Below are 8588 nucleotides of genomic sequence, written 5' to 3'. Positions count from 1 at the left end.
CCTTTGTATGATGCGGTGATTTTTGAGTTGGAATGGCTTGCCTCCAAGAATAAGGTTAAACTCATTCGTTCTCAATTCTCCCACCAGACAAAATTACTTTCCCAGATTTACCAATTGAATCCTTTAATGTCTTTAGCACCACCTCAATCAAATCACAATAACAAATTCAAGAGAAACATCTTCATCCAGAGAATGACCAGTGTTTGTTATCACAGGGAGTGGTCAAAGTGAGTGGTGGAGATACACTGATGGAGACAGTAACAAGAGAATACAGTGTTAGTGGAGGATGGACTTGGCAGGAGGAAGCCCAAAAACTCTATTGTGGACCAGATGGGCTGAAAGGCCATTTCTGTGATTTGGAACTGATTGAACCCAATATAATACCTCAATTTGAAAAAATAATCGGCCAGGCCCCACAAAGGATTGGGTAGATTCAGAGGCTGTATGGGCAGGGAACAAGTTATCAGGGAGGTCAATCTCTGACAATGACCTTAGAAACCTCACGCAAATTCTGGCAGGATTCTCGTGATTTCTGTGGAACTGTTACGTTTGGGAGACAAGGAAAAAACTGAGAAAAGTAACCCAGTTTGTGGTTTGGGAAACTGTAGCCCACATCTATGATGCTGCAATTGGCCCAGATCCACACCATCAGCACCACGCTGTATCTTTGGTCATCTCTTCCTTTATTCAAAGGTCAACACAATCCACAGCTGACCCCTCACAATTCCAACCTGAAGATTCTGTTGGAGGAAAGCATGGTTCATTATCAAGAAACACAGACCCCAAGATAAGTAGAAAACAAATTTGCTTTCTGTAACTCTCAATGTACAAGTCCTCAAGTCACCAATTACCTGTCCCTAAGGCACAGGTCCACAGTTTACTCCTAACCAGCTTAGAAATTGAATGGTTTCTGAATATATAATATATTTGTTTTATTGGAGTGATCGTTTTTTGTAGTTTCTATTCAGAGTGGGTGAATTGTTCAATGGAGCATGAGACAAGACATTGCAAAGCTCTCTTCTGCCTTTCTGTTGAACCAAATCATGCCTGTCGTGTAAAGGCGACTTGGGTAACCAGGTTCTGAATTTGCTGAGTATGTAGGTGCTATCAAACTACAAAATATGCCACACAATTGCTCAGCAGAATATGTGTGAAACCACACGATGCATAGAATACTCTGGAATGCATAGACCCTGAGATACACCAAAAAATAATAAGCGACTTTGATATAATACCCTTTACAAAACAAAATGCCCCAAAGTCCTTCGCAGATCATGTGTCAAAGAGATTGAGATTGATATTTGGACTGGTAGGGTTTGGGGGACAGCTGAAAGGAGAGAAGCAAGTGAATGAGGCTCTGAGATTTGGGAGGGAACTCTCCAGCTCAAAGTGCAGGCAGCTGAGGGCAAGCTGCCCATGGGAATCAGGAGCTGGAGAGATCAACATTAGAGGAGTATGAATTTTGAGGATACAGGTTGTTACAGCAAGAGGGAGAGATGAGGCCATGGGGTGACCCGCAAAAAAACTGATGTGAATTTTAAACTGGGGGTGTAACTGGAGCAGGAGTCAATGTGTCAGTAAGGTCAGCTGGTGATAGGTGAGCAGGTTTTGATGAGACTTGGAGGAACTCACCTTTATGGAGATTAAAGATACAAGGCCAATCGTGAGAACCTTACAGGATACCTCTATTATACTTGCACATCTGTGTCAACCCAGGCCATGTGAGCTGCTCTACCTGCAGAATGGCCCACACACTTCTGGCGCAGATTTGTTGACCTCAATGTCCTTCTGCTGGACAGTATGAAGCACATTTCAGAATGTGAGGAACCTGGTTATAAACTGATATCGTGGTCAAAGATGGAAAGAGTTTAGGAATCCTTTGCTTCAGGGAAAGGACTGGGCTGTGTGTGAGAATATCTGACCTTACACTGCAATTGCATTGGGATCCCATCAGAAAGGTTATTCCATAACCAGGCACCAAGTAGACATTCCATTACATTTCAAACAGGGTTCAATTTTTATAGAGAATGCTGGAGAAACTCAGCATCTGTGGAGACAGAAACAGAATTAACATTTCAAGTCTGGTCTGACTCTTCTTCAAAACTAATTTGATTAAATAATAGATTTTAATGGAAGAGACATAGTTTATTCAGAAAGGTACGGGAATGAAGGGCCTTGGTGTTCCTTAATATGGAGACGTTTCTCTATTTCCTTTTTATAGGAGTAACATGAGAAAAAGAGAGGTTCAGGAATGTGTGTGGTTCTTATTGGAATGATTCAGTGTTGGTTAGTTGATGGAGAAACATTGGAAGAAGTGGGTGAAAGTTGCTTACTATGGAGTGTGTTCGATAATATGGAGTCTGTTGTCCATAAGATATGGATTATCTCTGCGGTCAGTTATTGTTAGTGATTTCAACGTCTGCGATTATGTTTCAATAAATATAGTCCCTGGACTCTCTGAGTTAGGGTGGAATCAGGAAAAACAGAAGTAAATTATTGCAATTTTTCATTAATGATGCTGAGTATAATAAATGTTTTTTTTGTTCTGCCTCTATCCAGATGTCTCACAGAAAGGGCTTTTATATATTTTTGGATCGAGCCTGTATAGGTTTTGGAAATGTTTTTTGGGTGTATATTGTACCAAAGGAAAAGCCACAGTCTCGTACCTTTTAAATATTATTTCCTTTTTTCCCTGTTTGTGTTTTTCTTTCAGTTTTTTTGAAGGTATTTCAGAGAAAAAAGTGCATATGTGACACATTTTGGAAAAAAGAATGGTACAATTTGTTGAGGCTTGTTAAAGGAGAGACTAACCCACTCCTGCATTCTTTCCCCAGGCTCTAATGTTTAATAGACAATGAACTTCCACCATTATTACATTTTCTGTACCTTCCTCAAATTTACTTTCCAGTTCCACTGAGAGGTTGAGCACAGGAGGAGGGTTTTTGATTCACTTGTGCCACTTTCTATCAAAGAGCTGTGAATCTTAAGCCGCTGTCTACAGACAGCCATGTCAATACTCCAGTACAGTAACGGGGGAGTGCTGCCTGTTGGCATCGAGTGAATATGTAAGGGAGGATGTTCCTGCTCATCCAGCCCTGGATGTCAGATAAACGCTCTGATAATTTAGCAATGGAGGAGGAAGCAGGACAGGAACTAGTGAGGGAGAGCTGAGCACTGTCAGTGTACATCCTGGTGAAATGTTAGAAAGAGAGGGACAGGGAGAGGCCAATCAGTCCCTTGACTCTATTCTGCTGTGCTGTTAGATTGTGGCTGAATTCTATCCTAACTCCATACCTGCTCTGGTGACATAATCCTTAATATTCTATCCCAACAAAAACTTATCAAGCTCCATTTTGAAATATTCAGTTGACTCCCAGAGTCAGCAGTTTTAAGTGGGGCCAGAATTATGGATTCTCGCTCACTTTGAGCTGAAGACTGTGCTGATATTGTGGTGGCATGGCAGAGGTTTTGAGGAATTGCTCCAGGTTCTCTTTGTAGTTTGCATTTGATAAAGTGCCTGTTGACATTTATTTTCTGTTTTGAAGGTGTGTTATAATTGCAAGTTGTTGTTGTAGATTAGACAGCTTTTAAATAAAGCAACAAAGTTGTGTTTCTGTGGGACCTCTCATTACTTTGGGATATCCCAATGTGTCAAATACAATATGAAATGTGTAGTTATTATTTGTTACAAATATATATTTTATTTATAAGAAAGAATCTATGAGTACATACAAAACATTGTCATTCTGTTCTATACAATATTTCTAAAAAAGAAAAAGAAACACCAACAATATATTGGGTATTATATTCCATAAAGCCACTGTGCCATCCCAAATAACAAGGAGAATTTTTAACTCCTGCAGGAAGGAAATGTTTACATTTTGAGAAACTGGGATGGTCCGATAATTGAATGGACCCCCATTTCCCTTCAGCAGGAAGATCTCAGACAGTGGTCTTTTGCACCTTGGCAGGAGCTGCCCCACGTTTTAGTGCATCCCTCAGCACGTAGTCCTGAATGTTGGGATATCCCAGTCTGCAACACTCGGTCAGGGTCAACGCCTTGTTCTGGAAGACCAACAAGTTTTGTGCAGACCAAAGACCGTCTCTCACTGAGTTGATAGTCCTCCTGACACAGTCGATGTTTGTCTTGGTGTGTATCCTGGGAACAGCGCGAACAGGAGAGTCCTGCGTCATGGAGCTGCCCAGGAATAACCTCAACACAAACCACTTCATCCCTCTCCAGACTTCCTTTGCAAAGGCACATTCCAGCAGGAGATTGTGCCAGTCTCTAGCACACCCCTCTGCCCCACAGCTACTTTGAGGGCAGCGTGCGGTGGCACACACGGACTGGGTGCACATAAAGGACCTCACAGGTAGTGCCCTTCTCCCCACCAACCCAGTGATGTCTTGGTGCTTGTTGGAAAGTTTTGCTGATGAGGCATTTTGCTGAAAGACTTTGACAGTCTGCTCAGGGAACCACCAGACAGGATCCACCCTCTCCTTTCCCAACAGGTCTCAAGGATGCAACACGCTGACCACTTCCTGATGGACTGGTGGTCAAAGAGAGCCAGGAGATATGGAATGGTCCAATTACTTGGAGCATTCTGTGACAATGAAGCCAAACCCATCCTTTGCAACAGCAGGAACAGATCAAACCTCAGTACGGAATGACACTTGGTGTTTGTTTGATGCAGCTACACATGAAGGTGGCTGTCAGGATAAGGGCAGTGTTGGGTTCATTGTGCCTCCACTTATCCAGAGCTTTGTACGTGGTGTCCCTTCTAAGCCAGTCCACCTTAGATCTCCAGATGAAGTGAAAGATAGCTCGGGTAACTGTAATGGCTCAGGTTCAGGGCATGGGCCAGACCACATACAGCAGAGAGAGTGCCTCACACCTGATCACCAGGTTTTTACCTGCAATGGATGGCGTATGGTGTTTACAAAAGCCCAGTTTCTGCCTCACCTTGGCGACACACTCCTCCCAAGCTTTAGCACAAGCCTGGCTCCCCTGAACCATATTCCCAGCACCTTCCGGTAATCTGTCCTGACAGTGATGGGAATGAAGGATTCATCAGCCCACTTTCCAAAGAGACCTGATGAAGAGCTTTTGCCCAAAACATTGATTTTCCTACTCCTTGGATGCTGCCTGACCTGCTGTGCTTTTCCAGCACCACTCTAACATCCAGCTTCTGTAGTCCTCACTTCTGCCCAGTACCCAAAGAGCACAGCCTCGCTTTTGCCTCAATTTATCTTGGATCCTGAGGCCCATTAGAACTGGTCACAGATGCTCATGATTCTGTGCACAGACAGCAGATTTGCCAGGATGTTGCCTGGTATGGAGGGAAGGTCTTACTAGGAAAGGCTGAAGGACATGAGGCTGTTTTCATTGGAGAGAAGAAGATTGAGAGGTGACTTAATTGAGACATATAAGATAGTCAGAGGGTTAGATAGGGTGGACAGGGAGAGCCTTTTTCCTTGGATGGTGATGACTAGCACGAGGGGACATAGCTTTAAATTGAGGGGTGATAGGTATAGGACAGATGTCAGAGGGAGTTTCTTTACTCACTAGTAAGAGTGTGGAGCACACTGCCTGCAACAGTAGTAGACTCGCCAACTTTAAGGGCATTTAATTAGTCATTGAATAGACATATGGATGAGAATGGAATAGTGTAGGTTAGATGGGCTTCAGATTGGTTTAACAGGTCAGCACAACATCAAGGGCCGAAGGGCCTGTACTGCACTATAATGTTTTATGTTCAATGTTCTACAAGAACTTTGTACCCTCGCCAAGTCTCACGCTTGTCTACTGCAGCACACAGTTAAACTCAGAAACTGGACGGGTAAGTGTGTAACTGCAGTAAGTTGTTGGGGCTGATAAATTTCTCTATATATCTGTATTTGTGACTCCGGGCTTTGTTTCTTGCGTGAGATTTGATTGGTGCTGCTGCACTGAAATTCTCTGTCTTGCAGTTCCAAACCCAGCACCAATAAAATCGAGGCTTCATTCCAGAGTGTGGAGAAACTTCCTCTGAAATCTGGGCTTGGTGTCACATTTCTCTTCAGTGATGGGAATTCAAACACTTTCCTGAAAGAAACTTCCTGAAATATCGTAAAATCCTAGCCAGGAAAACACTGAGGCAAGTCAGTTAATTGACAGGATATGATCTGAAGGAAGGCTTGAGAATTTGAAACTTAGTTTTCAACAAATTGGTGCATTAGTAATGAGCTAAATGCTGTGCAAGGTAGCTTCAAGTACAATGTTATTAATCCTGCAGTGAAACAGGTATGGAACTTTTTACCAGGAATGTCTTAATGCAGTCACCATTATTCTTGAACTGAAGTACCTAGATATGAAAACATTGTGTTAAATGTTACCACCAGGGACTCCAATAGGTCACTTTTGGAGAATCAGAGCAGGAATATCCAGCTTCCAGCCAAATGTGCAATTGTCGAGAACATAAGAAGTAGGAGCAGGAGTAGGTCATCCAGCCCATTGGATACAGAGTTAAAACTCCCTCCACACTGTTCTCATCAAACACTGCCAGAACAAGGAGAATGTGGGGTTTGATACAGATTCCTGTACATTGCTCTAAGTACAATTCTCCACTCTACTTAATGAGATCTGTCTTCTACATACTGCTGTTTATTCTGCTTTCCAAATGGGGCCATGGAGGTTGAATCCCATACGTTCCAGAAACTGCATCAAGGTGTGAAGGCAAGTGAATTGAGTCAGTGAATCAGGTTAAATGTACTAAGTGGTATTATTGATGAATTTGACAAGGGGCTGAATGGCCTCCCGTTACTGCCATATTGCAGACTCTGTGTGCAACATTACTACAACCACAAAGAGGGAATGATCTGGGAGACTGCGGAATGCCACTTGCTGAGATATTCACCCTGAAAATGCACTGGGATTCTCTGGTCCCTGCTGGCACAATGCAGGCAAATTGATGAGAGTCCCTCAGGAAACAATGTGACTGAGTGTTCTCTTCTCACCCTCCCCATCTCTCTCTGGGACTGGCAGAAACTGAGGGAATCCTGGGCAATACTCAGGCCCTTTGCACCTACATTACATATTCTACATTCAAAGAAATTATTTTGAAAAATGAATAGAAATGTACAATGAAGGAGTCAGATCTCCCAGTGGTTCAGTGGAAGGGTTGAATTATCTGAAATTATCTGGAGAGGAAGAAACTTTTGTCCCCATTCTGGGATCAGTCTGAATGGGGGAGATTCTGTTTATATTGCTGTGTTGTTAGGGGTGACTAGAAGTGGGCACAGAGATTAGTTGCCATTTTGTTTGACAATCTGAGAAATTGGTCTAAAAGTCTCATTGATGATTGAGCACCAAGGTAAATCAGCACCTTGAATGAAAGACTCTCAAATTTAAATTGAATGAAACTCAGGACATTGGTAAGTGAGAAGGTAATGTGAAATGAATCAAAAGGGTGATAACAGTCATGCAAGATTGGAAATGGATAGTGTGGAAAATGTAAAGATGGAGAGTGTTGCAGGAATGTGGGACAGTGTGTGTTTCTCCTGAGAACTTATGAGGCAATCCTGTCCTGCAGAGTTTGTAATAATTCAACATCAATTACTTTTACAGAGGGGCAGTGAAGAAGTGGGTTGCTTCAGTTTACAGTAAAGTCTGCTGTACACTGGAGGTGGACCGTCTCTGGAGGTGGACCGTCTCTGGAGGTGTACTGTCTCTGTTACTGTACATTTGCCTTTGTGTAGTTTTTGTTGAAGGATGTTCGGTCAGGGTGCATGGAGATGGGCAGAGGTTAACTCCATCACCTCTGCTCAGTCAGGCAGCAACTGCTGACAAGGTTCAACTTTAGCTAAGGAAAAGATTCTGCTCTTAGACCCAGCCTCTTAGCCTATTCCTATAACCCTGCATTTCCTATCCACCTAAAAACCCACCTGGCCTCCATCCTATGCAATATGTATTTAGTATGGCCAACCTACCTAACCTGCACAACTATGGACTGTGGGAGGAAATCCGAGCACAAGGAGGAAACTGACATGGGAGAATATGCAAACTCCATACAGACAGTTAACTGAGGCTAGAATTGAATCCAGGTCCCTATGAGGCAGTAGATAGAATGCTGGCGAAAGGCTCAAATGCACTGATAGTGCATTATTGAAGAGTTAGTGAAAGTCTTTGGAATATTAAGGGCTGTTGGCTGAATGGTAAATCTTCCTGTTCTCAGACTGTGGGCTGCATGGACTACACCACAGGTCAGCCATTGGAATATGTTGAGCACTGCTCCTCTTAATAGGCTCTGAACTACAGTTGGGAGGCAGACATCAGGAGTAATATTGGGAAGGTGGATGCATTAAGAGAAATATTTTCAGACATCAGAAATGGGCTGGAAGTGTGAGGAAAGACCATTTTACAAACTATGGGAAAACAGCCATGGTGGTGTGTGGAACACATTCTGTGGGGCTGGACTGGGGGGGTGGGGTTCCCGGGTCGGGTAATTGAAGGCACTGATTGGTCCTGACCCTTTGAGTCAGTTCTTTATGGCTCCTGAATTCAGTGGTGGCTTGAGCAGAGAATTAGACAACAAGACAAGGCTGGAAGG

At 43.2% G+C, this 8588-nt stretch overlaps 1 long non-coding RNA gene across 1 annotated transcript in view; it reads right to left on the bottom strand.

Annotated features, from left to right (window-relative positions):
• Nucleotides 1-640: 640 nt before the first annotated feature.
• The window catches only part of LOC140467113 (uncharacterized), a 29842-nt gene continuing 21894 nt past the window's right edge, over nucleotides 641-8588 (bottom strand). Inside the window, exon 3 of the long non-coding RNA XR_011955349.1 lies at nucleotides 641-740. This is a non-coding gene — a long non-coding RNA (uncharacterized lncRNA). The remainder of the gene's footprint in view (nucleotides 741-8588) is intronic.

The sequence above is a fragment of the Chiloscyllium punctatum genome, chromosome 45, assembly GCF_047496795.1.
Source record: "Chiloscyllium punctatum isolate Juve2018m chromosome 45, sChiPun1.3, whole genome shotgun sequence".
Classification (NCBI taxonomy): domain Eukaryota; kingdom Metazoa; phylum Chordata; class Chondrichthyes; order Orectolobiformes; family Hemiscylliidae; genus Chiloscyllium; species Chiloscyllium punctatum.
This window is presented reverse-complemented; position numbering and strand designations above follow the sequence as displayed.